The sequence below is a fragment of the Triplophysa rosa genome, linkage group LG8 (genome assembly GCF_024868665.1).
Source record: "Triplophysa rosa linkage group LG8, Trosa_1v2, whole genome shotgun sequence".
NCBI lineage: Eukaryota > Metazoa > Chordata > Actinopteri > Cypriniformes > Nemacheilidae > Triplophysa > Triplophysa rosa.
The window spans coordinates 25263267-25281262 of record NC_079897.1 but is presented as its reverse complement, the minus strand read 5'-3'; positions in this window follow the sequence as shown (position 1 = coordinate 25281262).

Here is a 17996-nt window from a genome sequence, read left to right as displayed (position 1 = left end):
CATGACTGAAGTGCCAATTACAGCTCACAATATATCATCCAACGCTCCTGCAGAAACCGTACAAACGAATGCAGAAATCCGAACAGATGATAAAACACTGAAGCCTTGTTATATATGGAGTGTAAATGCATGTGTGATGTTAGCCGAAGTGATGCGGGGCAAAATGTGATGAAATATTTACTCAACCGAGAGCGTTCTGTGACCTTTGCTGGCAGGCAACCCCAGACCACTCTGTGTACAAGTTATTGTATCTTACTCTTTTTTTTTTGCCTTCATAAAGTTTTTATAGGTATAACGACATTAAAAACACGCCGTAATGACCGTGTCTCCCAGCTTGATTGAACTGTAATAAAAATTTCATGGTACTTCTTGGCGTGCTACAGTAAGTCACTTCCATGCTGATTTTTCTTCTTCAAACTGGTGCGCATGCACAAACACCAAAGTTCTTGTAAGGAAGGTCAGTTCACTCAGTGGCCGTCTTGGTAATGCCAATGGACGGCAGTTTACTATTTAGGAATTTCAGCTCCTATCAACTTGAATAAAGATTTTGTTTTCAATGATATGCTTCAAATCTGACATCATGAAACGTCATGGGAAATCATGCTAAACAATGGTTTTTTTGGTAAATGGCTCATTCTAGAGTGAACAAATTCTTTGAAAAACGAGATTGGCTCCTTTAAGGCACGATGTCAGTTCCTACAACCCAACCTGATCTCACGGGAATTCGTAACTATTTTTCGAGGTGGTTTATTCGTACGAATTTGTATGTTGTGAACCGTACAAAAACATACGATTATTAGAAAAAAGCAATGGAGCACCACCCCTAACACTAACGTCACTGGCACGTAAGCAAATCGTACTAAAATGCACGAATGAGATTGTTTGAATTCATACGAATTGTCCAAAATTAGCCACATTGTAAAATATTTATGTTTTTGCCGTGATCGAGATTGTGTTGTACAACCTGTACTGTATATTGAATGTTATGAGCATGCCTTAATTTGTCTACAACCGGTCCATCTCATCCCCTTATAGTGCCTGTAATATACCACCGGTTCTTTAATAATATAAGTTCATACTCTTTCCTTGGCTTCTTTTACTGGTTTCTTCAAGTGTACAGGTTTGACATAAAGCTTTGACCTCACCAGCTCAATACAGAAGCACGCATCTCCACTTACAGATGGTCCTGCTTTGACATTTAGCGTTATTTGACATGGAGCGTTTGACATTTCTGCATTTTTTTGACAGAGATTGTGTGTGAGTTAAAGCAAATATTTGAAAGGGAATCTCTCTGGCCTTAATAGACGCTCTGGTTTTTGTATGCTCGATGATGACAGCTGGAACAAATTTAGAGGCGTAATCCTTTTAAATAGTGTTTGTTGGCTGCGCTCGTTTTATTTTTGTAAGACGGCACAAACAAGCTTTGAATGACAGATATTATCACTCGGATTTAAACAGATTAGACCAGGATTTTAGATTTATGAGGTCACTGGGGCAGTAGTCTAAGCTATTTTGCCATCATGTTTTGTCCACAAAGAACGAAATGATGGTAAACAAATCGTTTTAGCAGTCTGTACTTAGCATTCAGACAAGAGTCCAGATTACAGTATTGTGTAATTATTGCAAAAAGTCTTATGATAGTGTTGCAACAATATTAAAAGCAATAAGAAAAAGTTTTGTGTAATTGCTAGTTTGCCCAAATAGTCATATTGGCCTTGCAATGTGGGTTCAAATGATTTCAAGATCAAGTTCAATTGGCCAGCCCTGTATAGACCATAGACTGTATAAAACATGGACGTAGTGTCCGTGACGTAACCCGTAGGTTTGTGAAAAGCAATTTTGAAGCCTAAAGTGAGCGGAGCCAGTCGTCGCGTCTTGGCAGCGCGCGTCACCCCCCGATAATAAAAAAAGGGCGGGATGTGGTTGGTGAAACCACTTGTCACTCAAGTGGTCATGCCCTTAATTATGCAGATTTTTAAGGCTTAATATAATTTAGATGGACGAGTTATAACCCCCCCACACAGTTGTCATGAAGGGCAAAATTATCTATATAGACCAAAAATAAATGTATGTCATGAGTCGGGTTTAAAACGACACGAGTGAATAAATGATGACAACATTTTTATTTTTAGGTGAACAATCCCTTCAATTGGCTTAAGAAAGTACAAACACACATAATTGGACTGGTTAGTGACTGAAGAATGATTAACCTCCTGTTACTTAAAGACACACCTCTCCCTTTTTTCTGCACCAGTCAGATTCATTTAATAATGATATAAAATATAAATATATAAGCCAGCGTTCTGCACTGAGGGTCAGAGAGAATGTTGTTGTGTTGGTGGTGGACTATGAAGTTTTCCATGACTGCTCTGTGATTTCTTATCCATTTACTGCTTATTTTCCTCCCTGCGGTACAATCAGTAATATAATTTCACACATTTTGTCTGTTTTTGTGTTTCTTTCATTTTTCACAACCTTCTGGTTGAGTTCATTTAAGTTTGGTACTTTTTCGCTTATCTTTGTTATTGTTGTGGCCTTTTTAAAGACCACAATATGGTCCGTAACACAGGTTTCTTCACTATCTTCTGAGAGAAATGAGAGCAAAAGACCAACAGCAAACAACAAACACTACTGTAGAGTATCTGTCTGGTAGCTTATTCCAGGTATACATTTTTTCTGTTTGTTTTTTCCCCTGGTAATCAAATGTATGATCTTGGCATTGCTGTACCAATTGAGCTATAGGAAAAACCTATTTATTGTACTTGCGTAAAGAAGAGATGCTTGTTTCTGTAGACTGAGGTTACATTTAAGTACAAACTGCCGTGCAAGGTGTCATTTACAAATCTTTTCATACATTGTGTATTTCAAAATGTATCTTTATTAAATTGTTAACATTTCAGTTTTGACATATTGAGGGTGTAAATACAGCCGCAGAAGAAAATAAGAAACCATTTTCAGTCTTTCTGAATGTATTATTTATAGTTTTGGTTAGGTCAAAAAAAGAAAAATTCTGTGAACTACTTACAATATTTCTCCCAAATTTCAAATAAAAATATTGTTTCTATTTGCATTTATTTGCAGAAAATGAAAACTGGAGGAACAGGTCAAAATGACAGAAAAGATTCTCTGTGTTTTTTCAGACTTCAAATACTGCAAAGAAAACAAGTTCATATTCACTTTTAAGCAAAACGACAGTAATATTTGTACATGTATTTAGGAAAAGTTAAACAACATTTTTATGTGATAACCTCAATGTCTTGTCATGCTGTCAGTCTTTCACATTGCTGTTGGATGACTTTGTCACTCCTGAGGTTTGATTTTGTTGAAATTCAACAGACGCTGGACTGGAATGGCCACAATACATCTAGAAATGCTGATGAAATGAGCATTTGCAATGGTGTCTTAATTTTTTCAGCGTCTGTATGTAATCAAACTTAAAACTGGCTCGATATCACATCTCAGTGCCGAATCAGTGGGGAACGTCAGCACAAGCGAATTAATATTCATGAGATGAGCTTTCAACACGCAGTGAGCGCCTGACCTGCCCATCTTGTTCCAAACTCGTGCCTAATTGTTCCAGCACCAGAGGCAGATCTGATCTTCCTCAGGTTTATATTTGAACTTTAGCAGACAAGCCTTCTCCAGATGCTCCATTTTTTCTGTTTTTCTGACGTTTTTGCTCTTTCACATATACGCGCGGAATCTGATGAGCTGTGAAAGCATCTACCTCAACGTTTTCTCCACGTCTTTCTCCTTGTCCGCCCACAGCACGTTGATTTATGCCGGTACGTGGCAGATGCTTGTTTGGATTGGGTTGGTCTCTCCCACACAGAGCAAGGATGCTACGCACTCAAATCCACGAATAGAACAGACCAACCGATGTAGCCTCTGTATTTACAACCATCAGTGATCAACTCACGATTTGGCTAAGAATGTTTTCTTAAGGGACAAGGAAAGCAATGCCTTAAGTTTCAGATGAGATAGTATTAATTATTACAAATGCATTTTGTGAAAGTTTTCTTTTAATAACAATATACATGTTACTGTAATACTGTATTTATTTGATGTAAAATACAGTATGTTTTTTTCTTTTTGATACTATGAGGTAAATGCTTCCATATGCCACTGGTTTTAAAAATTCAGAGTACATAGCCGAGATGTGCGTGACACACTCCTGATTTTAAAGCATCTTAAACCAATGCACCTTCTCAAACATTCAGGGATCCAAACAGAGACATCTTTCTTGACAAGAGCAGAAGGAGAACATTAACCTTTTGGTGCCTTCTCTGTGTAATGGGGAATGAAAGAATCATACAGTAAATGAATATGGACGACGTAGCGACACAAGAATCCCAGAATGATAGGAAGTGACACGCGGAGGGATGAAATATTCACACATTCATCTGTTTGTGCCCTCTGAACGAGGCGAGGGCAAAAACGCTGTGTACTCATCAGACTGGAAATACAAATGCCCGTGGCCAAACTCCAGCAGCCAGCATTAGTGATAAGCACAGCATCTGCTTCCAGTCTTCCTTTACACACACTTTCAGCCATGCTGACTTCTCAGAGCCCCGTGACAAATTACACCTGTGCTTGTTTTACCTCTTCTGTGCATAATAACACTAATTGTTGATGTTACCAGGTGCGGTTGTAGTCTTGGGGGGATAAATTCTCAGCATTTCCTTTAAGAAAATTCAACTTTTTGTGGCAAAAGTGTAGTAACCATTTTTTTGTGTGTATTGATTGCTACTGGCAAAACCATGGTTTTACTATAGCAACCTCTTTTTTTTGTAACTGTAGTAAAACCATGGTTAATTTTCACAAGGGTAATGCCGGTGCTATTGTAAGACTCACTACCAGGGTGGGTTGTAACATTAATATATAAATATGGATATCAACATTGTCTGGCATAAATCTCCATTTTTATTGTTTTTAATATTTTAAATGATGTTTTACATAAATCCTTACATAATTCCATCACCCTTCATGTTTATCTGTGGGTTTTGCAAACATTTGAAAAGTATTTATTGGAACACCACGTTTATTTAAAAAATACAGATTTTTTTCATTTTCTGAAAAGTAGCTGTTCTGGAGATGCAAGGTTTCTGCCCGACAGCGACTATATTTAAAATGTTGTGCCATTACCGCAGTTAATTATTAGTACAGTAATTGTATCTTTTCTGTTAGTTTAATATTTAAATATTTAATTGTAAAAAAAATCTTAAATATCAAACTAGGGCTGTCACAATGAATTGGTATTGTCAGTAATTGTGATTTTAAAGGTCTAGTGTATGAATGTTAGCATCTAGTGGTGAGGTTGCAAATTGAAACCAACTGCTCACTGCATCCCTCCCCCCTCCCTTTCGAAGTATTACGGTGGCTGACACAGGAGAAAGATGTTGTCACGTTTTCGTTACTTTTATCGTAATATCGCAAACTATTCAGCACGCATTTCAAATTTTGGCTTAGGAGTTAAAATGGTATTATAAAACGGTCAGTTCTGGTATAGATTCTGATTGGTTGAGCTGAGTTCTAAGCCGTTATAAAATACCCCGATTTATAACTGCTGACCACATTACGTAGCCTAAATATCACTTTATTTACTTTATTTTACGAAACCTTGCTACGCATATGGAATAACCGTTTTATAAAAGCAATAAGCACCAAGAAGCAGTGAGTTACAAGTGCATTTTATAACCGCTAAGGCCCGACTTGTGGACATTTCGCGGCATATTCGTTATTTTAAATGTAGACGTGTGGAAATAAGGGCCGAAGCGGCGCCGCATCGAGATGAAAAAATCTCAACTTTTCAGAAAGGCGCAAGCGCACCGCAGGTCATGTGACAAGAACCAACCAGCCAATATAGACGCGCTCAATGAAGATGGAGACACAGATGATCACAGCATAACTAAATCTAGTAGCAGAGTTATTGCAAGGTATTTTCAGTGCATATAATCCATATATCCTTTGTTTATACCTCCTCGTCTCAACGCTATCATGGCCCATGGTTGCTTAGCGACGACAGACGCCAGGAGAGCGCAAAGTCCAGGCGCTTTGGAAAAAAAGGAAACCGCTGTGCAGCTCGCGTTTTCCGCGCGGTTTTAGACGCGAAATGTGAATCTGGCATAAGGGGGTTTTAGGCACTCCGCTTCGCATCGTGCCACAACGCCCTTAGCTGTAATAAAATGCACTGTAACCCACTGCTTCTTGGGGCTTATTGCTTTAACAAACTCTTTTTCTGTCTCCCTACTTTTGTATTTTGAGTGTGATTCATTCACCAAATAAGGGCGAAAATACAACATAAGCATGGATTGTTTTAATTTGTAAATGTTTTAGGCCACTTCTGTTCAGAACAAATACCACTCTTTGTTTTTTTTAAACCATAGTTACATTGCTCTAACCATGGTAACCATGAGCCAGCGTTTTGTCCTGTTTTCCTGTTTGCTGTGTTCTAAAAACAAACACCACAATTAAAATGCCTTAAAAAGTGTCATTTATTTGTAGGTCACACCAGGAATGTGATGGTGATGTGAAGTTTGTTTGAATCTCTAAGCTTTGTTGCCGGAGTGGCTTTGTTGAAGGTAAGCTTGTAATCATGCGTATGGTTGTTGCCGCTTACAAAAGATGGTGTATTTGCAACAATGGTAAGAGCTTTTCTTTATCTACCCAGAGAACATGGTGTCTGATCTGGTGCCAGAGTTTTGTGGTGCACAGCGGAGAGCAAGAGCGAGCGAAAGGGCCAGATCCAGCTTCCCTATTATCCTCTCATTTGATCTGAAAGCCTGTCGCTCGCCGCATCCTTTTTAAAGTTGGTCGTTTTTGACACGCTGAGGTTGCAGGCGAGGTCGATAAATGGAGCTGCTTTACCACTGGTCATTAAAAGAGTGAGTGAGAAACACAGAAAACATAAAGGCTGCCTATTTATTTATGACCACAAAAGATAAATCACTACACGGTTTCTACGTGCGTTGTTTTGTGTTTTGTGCTGGGTCGACGCATCCGGGCGTCCGATCTCTTCACAGTATACGACTTTATTCACCAGCCCTCCATTCGGTCATATAGCCTGCATTTGCTGCAAATAGACATGTTTGAAGACAAAGATAAACTAGGGGTGGCTAATTTCAGTCATTTGTTATTCTTGATTACCGGCGTCCTGCGGTGCTAATTGGCTTTTTTCTTTCATTTTTGCACACTAATACGAAGACATTTTCCCTCAGGAGGCTCGCAACACTCTAGAGACCATTGTTGTTGTTTTCTCATGCTTTTGAATGCCTCTCGTTGCTATTCAAACAGAGTCGAGAATGACCTAATTCCACAGCAGTCCAGTCAGTGACTTCCTGTCTCGTCAATGAAATTACTGACGACAAATGGCTTTTTGACTTCTTCAACAACAATTTATCAATAGACCGTTTTAACATACTGTTGATGAAAAATGCTGATTAAAAATACTGTAATGTTTTTAGAAAAAAATGTAGTGTTACGTGAGATAACATGATTGATTCGTACAGAATAATAAAATCATAGTTTGTTGGGCTTGACCTTCTTCACATCTGTTGGAACTGAAGAACTAGTTCACTCCAAAAAAATGATTTACTCAGCATCATGTCATTACAACCTGAACATGGACTGTATGACTTTTTCTTCCGCAGAACACAATAGAAAATACTTTGAAGAATGTCGGTGACCGAACAACACTTGACCACACTGACATCTATTATATGGACACAAAACTACCGAGACATTTCTCAAAAACCATATTGTGGTTTCAGATGACATGAGGGTGAATAAATGGCAGAATTCTTGACACCAATAATCTGATTTTTTTCATTTTAAATGACATTTAAATTTTTAATTCATTTAATTATCCGACTTAAAGGTCCAGTGTATAAAATGTAGCGGCATCTAGCGGTGAGGTTTTTTATTGCAACAAACGGCTCACTCCACCCCTCCCTTTCGAAGCAGTACGGTGGCTGACACGGAACTAAGCAGAGGTCACGTTGACGGATTTTTAGTACCAGTGACGGAAAAATGTAATTTGTTTCGACAGATTCAAAACCAACTGAAAATCTTTTTACAGTTTTTATAGTCTCAAATATGAAGAATGTTTGCAAACATTTGGCACATTATTGTTATCTAAAATGGTCTTGTATATTTTTTCAAATTATAGTCTTAGTACAATTATAAACTAAAATGAATAAATATAAAAAACGACTAAATTTAAAGTACATTTTTCAGAACTATAGTCCGAACAATAAATGAAACAAAAAACTGTGAAACAAATGACACTGGTTGTCTGGACGACAGCATGATGGCATTGTTAGTGCTTGGGTCATATCATGGATTTGACCTGGCAGCGCGCTACAGTTCATATCAAAGCCATTTGGTTCTACCTGATAACGTCTCCCTCCTTACACATGGCTATCTTGCCTGAATGAGCTCTAATGCTCTTGGGACCCCCTGCCTAGACACCCGCTGCCCCCATACCACTCCTGGACCACCGGCGATTAATCAGGTGCATCCAGCACAATAAAAATCAATGTGGAAGAAGAGGGCAAGGCATTTACAGGGCCACTCCCGCTAGTCGAAAGCTCATCATTTTTATTGACTCGGACTTTAACTGCCTCGCGACCAGCTCGCAGCGCCTGCATTTTTCTTATCGGCTTTAACATATCTATAAAAAGCAGTAGAGCCAAAGAAGCTGCATATTTGCTGAATAAATCAGGCATGCAACTGCACACACATGCACATCAACACCAAGGGTGGAGCAGGTACGAGTAATGTAGAGGTAAACTGCGAGAGAAAAAGCAAACGGATGTTTTGTTGACAGAAGTCTAAGTAATGTGTTTCTTAAGGTATATCAGGATGGTGTCATTGCATCATGTCTGTTGTGGGGTTACTGCTAAAAATGTAATTGGATCTTGAGGTTTGGAATGGTGGAGTGATTACAGCATCATATCAGATGTGACATGGAACATTCATCAAGTTTTGCCAGACGGGAGGAGAGATACAGAAGCATATGGGATATCTTTACGCACGCACGAAAATCGCAGCGATTCACAAAAGCGTGCACACACGCAGGTCGCCGAACCCTGGGTCATGAGTCCAAGCGCTGAGCTCTTTTCTGGATGCTCGGAGTGATGTCTCTGTTATCCAGAGAATACCTATAGGAAGCTCCTGAGACAATGGACACTTCTGATGTCCTCTGGGATTAGGTGTGAAGCTCACATAACAAACCCAATGGCCTGTTATTGATCCCAGTGTTTCTTATAAAGGTTTGTGACCCACCAGAGCATCGTTTGTGGGAGGCACGGGAAGTCATGCAACAGAATGCTCTCGGATACTGTTACCGACCATATCCTTATCTTGGCTTTCTCTCCTGCTTTGTCGGAATTGATTGCACGGTTCATTTAACTGAATGAGTGGCGCTTCAGGGTGTCGAATAAAGCAGAAACTCGCTCATGAAAAATGAGTGAAAATGCAGCCCAGGGTCCAGCACACAGGAGCCACAGCGACCCAATGATAATAGAATGTGTCTGTCTGTTTGTATAGAGTTATAAGAGAGAAAAAGGTGTGTCCTAGTAGTGTGTGTATGTTTACATTTACATTTATTCATTTGGCAGACGCTTTTATCCAAAGAAATACAGTAGCTAGTAGGAGAGCATATCAACATTTTGTCAACACGCTAAACAGTACCGTTAGTTTAAAAGGCCATGCTAGGAGGATTAAAGCTGGCGTAAGCAAGGGAGAGAATCAACAACAAGATTTTTTTTTATTTTTTAGACACAAGACAGTTAGTCAAATAAATGCGGAAATTGAATTGAATCTGCCCTGAATGACAGGTTTCTGTCATATAACTACTTGTACTTAAATTTGTTTTGTTAAAGTTATATTTTATATTCCTTCTTTTATATATTTTTATAGCTTAATATTTCACTTTATTTAATTTTGCACCACATTTTACTTTATCCTAGAGTGTTTGTACTACTTTGGCAATACAAATGTACAGTCATTCTATTATCAAGCCAATAAATACCAGTAAAACCGAGAGAAATCAAGTGAGAGAGAATCCTTACAATCAGATAACTACACCGCCACTCAAATTGTTGTCAAATGGAAAACATGTCCAATTGTTTGTTTACAATCAGATGCATGAATTTTTATAATACACCGTTAGATTAAATATAACAGCACAGCAAGACAGACGCCTCTATACACGCTTATTTGACTCATATTGGCACAAATGCTTCGGTCAAACAGAGGAATCAAGTCGGGTCTTTGCCACATTTAAAGAGAACACAGGATCATTCAGGAACATTGCTGATTATCCATTGAGTGAGTGTGTGTGTGTGAGATTGAGTGTGAAAGACATTAAAGACCATGAATGGCAGTCGGGGCAATTTAACATTGCCCTCTTTTCCACAAGGGCTTGAAGCCCAGCGCTAATGAGCCAGTCAAGTCAAACTTCAGTACATTCGTATTGTAAAAGAGCAGACAGACGGGAAGTCGCTCTCGGAATGACGTTGAATCCGTGGCGTCAGACTGGAAACCGTGGAGCCATGTCTTTATTTAAAATCCTTTGAATGATGAAGAGAGTTTGGTACTGTTAAGCACATCGTGTATTAAGGGTTTTCATTATTCCAGCTTCCTGCTTGAAAAGACGTCTGGGAACAAACTTCATAAAGACAGAGAGACACAGGTTTGCTTTGAGAAGTGCTTTGGTGAGACTCATTTTGTATTTCAAACGACACGCTGAGATACCACCACGTCTTGACATTTCATTAAACTGGCTCCTCGGCTCTTGATAGCCGGTCTGAGCAGACAACGTTGGCGGAACAGTGCCATCTATTGGTGGAAGGAAAGTTTGAAGAGGATGAGCATATCTCCCTGCTCCTCTCGCTCTCTCCGTCATAGAATTTACAGAGTACAATAAAAGTTTATGCTTAATGAAAAGAGCTCAAGAAAATTACAACTTTGCAATGTTTAAAGCTGTGACCACATAACACTAAATCACTCTATTAAAATTGTTAAAGAGGGGACCAGACGACTGAAGTTCCAGTCGTTTGCCTTTGCTGGTTTGACGGCCTGATTTTATGGCAATTTGTAACTATTTGTCACCCTCCTTTGTGAAATCCGGGCTAAAGTCGAATAATCTAGTTTTAGGAGCATCAAATTTACGAGGATCTAAGTTGTCATGATAAAAATCGGTCATGTGTGTTTACTGCTGCAAATTATAGAAAATTCAAAATCCCCGGTTTTTAATTTCTAATATGAAATTTATTTTATTGACATTCTGTATTATTTTTTTGCACAAAAATGCTTGCTAAACATTGATTCAATCTATGACATGGCCTTACACTGTCAATATAAAAAGAGTGTTCTTTAAAGGGTAAATATTCCTTGATTTTTAAGGTCCTATTTTGGTTTATGGAGTGTCCAACAACAAGTTTACGTACATACAAGGTGTAAAAACACTATTATTTTGTTATAATAGGCAGTTTTTCTTACCTTACTTCTTGACTGACTCTCAAATGATTCGTTCGGCGAATCATCCGTCTAATCCCCTCCTTTCCGCCAGCCTACTCTGATCTGATTGGTCAGATGGTATAGTCTGCTGTGATTGGTCTACCGCGAATGAGGCTCAGGAGCTACACACTGCGTTCCAATCAGCGTACTATCTGTCCTAATAGTATTCGAAAGTAGAATCAGTATGTCCCAAATCGTAGTATGTTGAAAATAGTATTCCAAAGATTCCTGGATGGTCCACTACTTCCGGTAGAAATCCGAAGTGTAGAATGATGCACACTCTAACGGCTAATATTACCCACAACTCACCACTGCACTGCATTAATAAATTATATAACCGATGCCTCACTAAATGAACAAATGTAAGTATACATTAAACATATGAAATAATGAACGAATAAATACCCAATTGAGCTGTATTTTGATGTGTGTGACAGTTATTGGCCACACAATGTTGTCTAGGCAACAACGGCCACTTCTGCTTACATTTACATTTATGCATTTTGGCAGATGCTTTTATCCAAAGCGACTTACATTGCATTGTATTATACATTTTGTTTCTAACTATGTGCAATCCCCTGGGATCCAACCCATGACCTTGGCATTGCTAGCGCCACGCTCTAACCAGATAACGCTTCCTGTTAGTATGTCCCAGTGTGTGCAATCTCTTTTGCCATGCACTCAAAAGTACCTACTATTCCAACACAAAAACAGTACCTACTATTAGGCATAGTATAAGTAGGCGAATTGTAACGCAGGGACAGTGTTTGAGAATCGGACTAGGGCATGACTCGTTAACGTGATTCAGAGTCGACTTCCTTTTTTTCCAAGCCAATAACTTTGTTATTCATTCACCTTCGGCTTTACAACTTGGCAGACTGCTTACATTCACACACGGTAACATTACACACTGCATGAAATGTCATTAAAATGATCTCATAATAAGTACTCTTTAAATTATGTGGGATTATTTAATATAGAAAACACATGACTTTAGCTGGGTTTTCACGTACAGTGTGACTTTTCAAGAAGTAGTTAATTCGCTTTCTATTATCTCACACTTTTGCTTTTGCGGCTCTTTCTCATAGTTTTGTAGCGCTTATTTGATAACGTGAGTGGATTGCTTATAAGAGACGCAATTGAATTAGTGCTTTACATCTTAAAGGGATAGTTCACCCAAAAATGAAAACTCGTTCAATCATTTACTCACCATCTTGTCATTCCAAACCTGTATGACTTTCGTTCTTCTGCAGAACAAAAAAGAAGATATTAAAAAAAAAATTGGTAACTGCTGTAACGGCTGTACCCATTCACTTCTATTGTATTGACACAAAAGCAATGCAAGCCAATGGGTACCGCCATTGTTGTACAAATTCATATGATTTCGCCACCTTGTAAAAAGTTCCGAACTGCCTTTGGATTGTGTTGGGTTGGATTCCCACAAGTAGTAAGCTATGAAGTATCACCATTGTACCCTCTGATTAAGCCACTTTACTCAAATTTGCTCTCGAGTGATTTTCCCTAGGTGTAAGTCGTTTTGGATTAGAGTCTAAATGACTACTTACTAGGAAGCGCACCGATTAGATTTTACCGCGTAGTCGAGATACCAGTGTATCCCTTAGCTTTTGCTTTTGAAGATAGATCATTCCGAGAGGTCAGTGAAAATCGATGTTGACTGTGCAGTGTAATCATCGCCAGCGATGCCATTAGCATATCTTAGCATGGATTGAGTTGTCTGGCTGGCGGGCAGAGGGAGGGTGGAGTGATTAAGGATTGATTGTTCTGGCTGGAGAGGCTCCGAGATCGGAGGAATGTTAATGAAGGCTGAGCTTGAGCCACCGGCCCCCCGTTCCTTTAATTACCTGAGCGTATCTACACCTCCAGGGGGTCCGCGCTTGCTTACGACGCGTCCGATAAACATGAGTGAGTGTGTGTGTGTCTGACTATCTCTGGGTTAAGAGTCTTAGTTTCAGATGGTACACTTTGTTAAAGTGAATTTTCTCTTTCTCTCTCTCAATAATGACTAGTTGGTCTGTAGAGTTTAGTTTTTTACATAACGGCCAAATGAACGCATCACCCTCTCTCCATGAAAAAAAAAATGGAGCTCACAGACAGACAGTCTCTCCATCTGCTTTGGAGCGCCCGCACTTTCCCGTGATGCTTTGCTTTGGGATTGGCATTAGGTGCGGCGGCAGACGTTTATTAATATTCATCAGCTCTCATTGCACCTGATACGATCTGTGACGGGCCGGAACTGGCTCACCTCGCTTTCAGAACAAAGACACGCGTGGAAATGAAAGGCAATAATGCTACTGAGTGACTCTAAGCATCTTTATAGCATTTGGAAACGCATTACGGAGGCGGCTTGTGACAACCTTGATAATGACAAGCTTTAATTTGTTGTTGCCGTCTTTTACCTTCTGTATACATGCTTTCACCGAGCGTTTCTATTCGGGGCGTATCGCTGGAGTGTGACTGGCAGATGTCATATTAGATTATATCCAGCCATGTGGTTGACAGGTGCTTTGTCCGTCATTACACACACCTCGGCGGCGGGCATGAAATGGAACGGACATCACTTATATCCTCTTACAAGCACATCTCGCTGGATTTTTGGATTTGGCCCTGCTTATAGAGTTCATCCAGCCAGGCTATCAAAGCAAGGGCAGCCAGCATAGCATCACCGATTAAGGGCAGGATGCCCGTATTTAGAGCAGAACCCAGAAGACATCCTACGGCCAAACTCTCTATAACGCTCCCCTTTTTTAAACTCATCAGGACATCGGGCATTCAGAGACCTCCTGTTGTCCGGGATGATGGCATGATTCCACTACGCTCTTGCTGGCTGGTTCCAACTGTAGTGGTTAACTGTAATTAGCAAGCTCGGTGTCCTTGAGATGTGCATGCTGTTTACCAGTACTCGACAATAATTCACAAACACTGTCCGGCACGTAAACGCTGGCCAAGAATGTTGTGCCATCATGGGTTTGGGATTTTGTTTCTCTGGCTGTGGCAGATCTATTTTAGGACCCCGTGAAATTGAAATAAGAGTTTTGTGGTATGTTTTTTAACAATGACATTTACATTTACTTTTAGCAAGTTTACAGTCGTTGTCTAATGGGAAAAATAAACATGTTTAAAAACCCACATAATGTTTTAAAATTCCATAACACAAATCCATAGTTTATTATTTGACACATCCTTTTTGAGTATGAAGAAAATAAAGCCAAATGGCTCATTGTATGGTGTTCATACTTTTGTTACTCAGTCATGGTACTCGGGGATAAAATTATGTACTAAAAATAATGAACGTTTATCTTTATTAAATATAAAAGTCTAAGGTGAAAAAAAAGCTAGTCCCACACAAGGGTTTAAAAAAGATATGAGCCTTTCAATATATCTCACCCAAATTTCCTGTTTAACAGAAAATGTGTAAATGCAGGAAAGAATTTTCAATTGTTTAAACCACCTGTCCATCTCACTCTCCTATTTCTCTAAATATTTGCTTTCACCATTCCAGATGGTTTTTTTGAAAAAAAATGGAAAAAATGAAATTGGAAAGGAACCTGTTTCCTGTGCACTCGCAGTCAGGGGTTTTGCACTAGGCTGTATTTTCTGTTTTCTTCCGAGCTGTGCCAGAACTGGTGTGATACAGGCGATATGTCTGCCTGGGTGTTGATCTTCTGCTCCCTGCTGTATTAGACCCCAGAGATCTTACATATACAGCAAAACATAGTCCTTGTTTGTTTTGTGGACCAGCTTTGGAACCATGTCTTAGTTGGCTTTAATGTTGATCAGAGCTTTAAGCAATGATCTCGGGCCTAACTATTTCTCTTTCAGATTCAGATTTATGCAGTGGCGGAGCTAGAGTTTTTTATATGGGGTGGCCAGGGGGTGGCCAAGGCTACTTAAAGGGGGTCCACAGACCATTACAGAAAGTTAGTGTGTAACCCTGACCTGACATCGAATTATCATAAATAAATCCTAGGATTGCTGATTAGAGCTACAAGACTTGATAATTTACTCCTCAGAGTTCCTCAATATGTGTCACAAATGTAGCCTATACAAAACAATTGTGCAATGTAATGAGATTAATGTAATTCTAAATGTATGTAGATGAAATAGATTATAAAATATAAATGATGAAAATGCTGAAAACATAGTTTAACCCTGATGACTCGTTTAATTTAAACAGAAACAAAGCAGCACCAGAAGTCTTTTGAAACTAAGGTGGATCCGAGCTGCATGTCAGATGTTATAAATATAAAACATATACTCATTCCATAGGACTGCAAGATGAAAACAAAATCATTGATGCTGATTAATGCCTTTGATGTTGTAATCTTGTTTTGATTATTACTTTCAGATATTAGAATACATGAAAATGTTTTACACTCTATAAAAGAAGCTGAGAAGCATTTATGAATGATTTTATTGCTGTTTGTGCGCTTTTATCGAAGTGCACAAAGATTCTCAAAGGAACATGAAAATCAAAACGGTTAATTATTCAAACAGGAGACATAGAAACAATCAAAGAACATTCAGCATCACTAAAACACTCAATGGCTTCAATTTATACATGAAAGAGTCTGAATACTCTACATGATGAATCTCTTTTTTACGTCGTATCTGTACGCAGTTGTTTATGATCAACTTTGTGAGCGTGGCGCACTTCAACACAACTCTTGTTCACCGGTGAATCATCTAAACGCATCTGATTGGCCAGTATATACATACGATGAACTGTGATTGGCTGTAATGCACAAAGCTGTAGCGGACCAAAATGTAATGCTGTCATGGACATTCGTTCATTTTTACCTAATCTTATTTAGATTGCGACTGTTGTGTTTATCTTGAATTTGGAGGGCAGTTTTGTTCACCTTGCCGTCATTTTTTTCCAATGCCTCTGTTAATTTACGACCCTGATCTAAGCAATGTAACATATATGTTGGGAACCCATCTCTCTTCTCTAATTAATTATCTGTTAATGGAGCCTAACGTTAACTTACACAATGAAAAGTCCCAAGGCTAAAGAGTGAAACTTATTTAAAATACGATGCTTCCTTCTTGTGTAACGTTATTTCTAAAGTTTGTATTAAGTACACCTGCTACGGAAGTTTAAAGAAATATGGGATCTCTCCCAACAATGTGTTTATATTTACATAAGGTTAGAAATTGCTGGGAAAACTTTATATTTACGCAACAAAGGTGTAACGTTAGAAAGTAGGTAGATAACACTATTGTGGTATGGTTCAACAAAAAAACTTACCTGACTGAGTCTGACATGAAAAGGCTAGCAAGCATCCACATTTCAATATTCCATTTGTTTCAGCAAATTGAAGTGATCCATTTGCTTCTTTTCTATCTTTTGTAATTCTTTAAAAAGAAATCTCAGATTTTGCGCTGTACAATCATTCGCACAACAACTTTTCCCCATTCTAAACAGAGTACTGCATTCAGTCTTTCTGCAAAGTGACTCGCTTGACTTTCGTGTGCGGTGACGTCATGTGCAAGCACTGCCGCTGAACATCAAAATAAAAGCTTCATTCAACGAGAGGTGAAATCAGATGTCAATCAACATAAGTAGCGAATCAAATTTTGGAGTGGCACCCAGGGTGGCCAATTGGATGTGAGGGGTGTTCAGTGCCACCCTGGCCCCCCTCTGGCTCCACCACTGGATTTATGATATCATGATAAAAGTCTTCACAGTCTCTTTCTCTCTCTAATTTAGTTTAGTTTAGTTTAGTTTAGTTTAGTTTAGTTTAGTTTAGTTTAGTTTAGTTTAGTTGTCTATACACTGTCTGTCGTGCTTGTTTCTTGCCTTTGGCCCAGAGAAAGTCTGGCATACACTGCTAGTCGCTCTTTCAAAATAATAGTGCAGTAGACTTGAAAGGTTACAGTAAACATTATTAACCTTATCAACTTGGGTTGTGAATATTTATTAGGTGACATCACATTCACACAGTTGCCCAACTAATTTGCTAAAATGCAGGTATGGCTCAGAGGGCAAAAAACTGAGAAGTGGTTAAAGGTTAAATTATACCAGTCATAATGAATATAACAGCTGAAATTCCACAGTCATCTGACCTGACCTATTTTAATTATAGCAGCATGCTGCCAACAGCTGAGGCCGCTGAAGCAACAGTGAAATTCTATGTTTCTCTGTCTTCCTCAGATCATCCGCTGCGTAACTCAAAACGTTGTGCAAACCCAGTTCCAGAAATCAAAGTCATCATTCAACTTTTCAATCCACAGACTGAAACTGTTTGAGCGGCTGGGTGAAACTTCAAAGTGGAAGGAAAAGGGAGGGTTTTTTAATTTCAGATAAGGCCCCCTGAGCTGAATGTGCACCGCCGAAACTGTAAAAGTTCACATCTTAATCGACGTGACCGGCTGAATTGTGGAGTGAAGAACTCATCTCCGGAGTCCTCATCTTCTGGACCCTTTTTTCTATAATCTGTATAATCGAAACA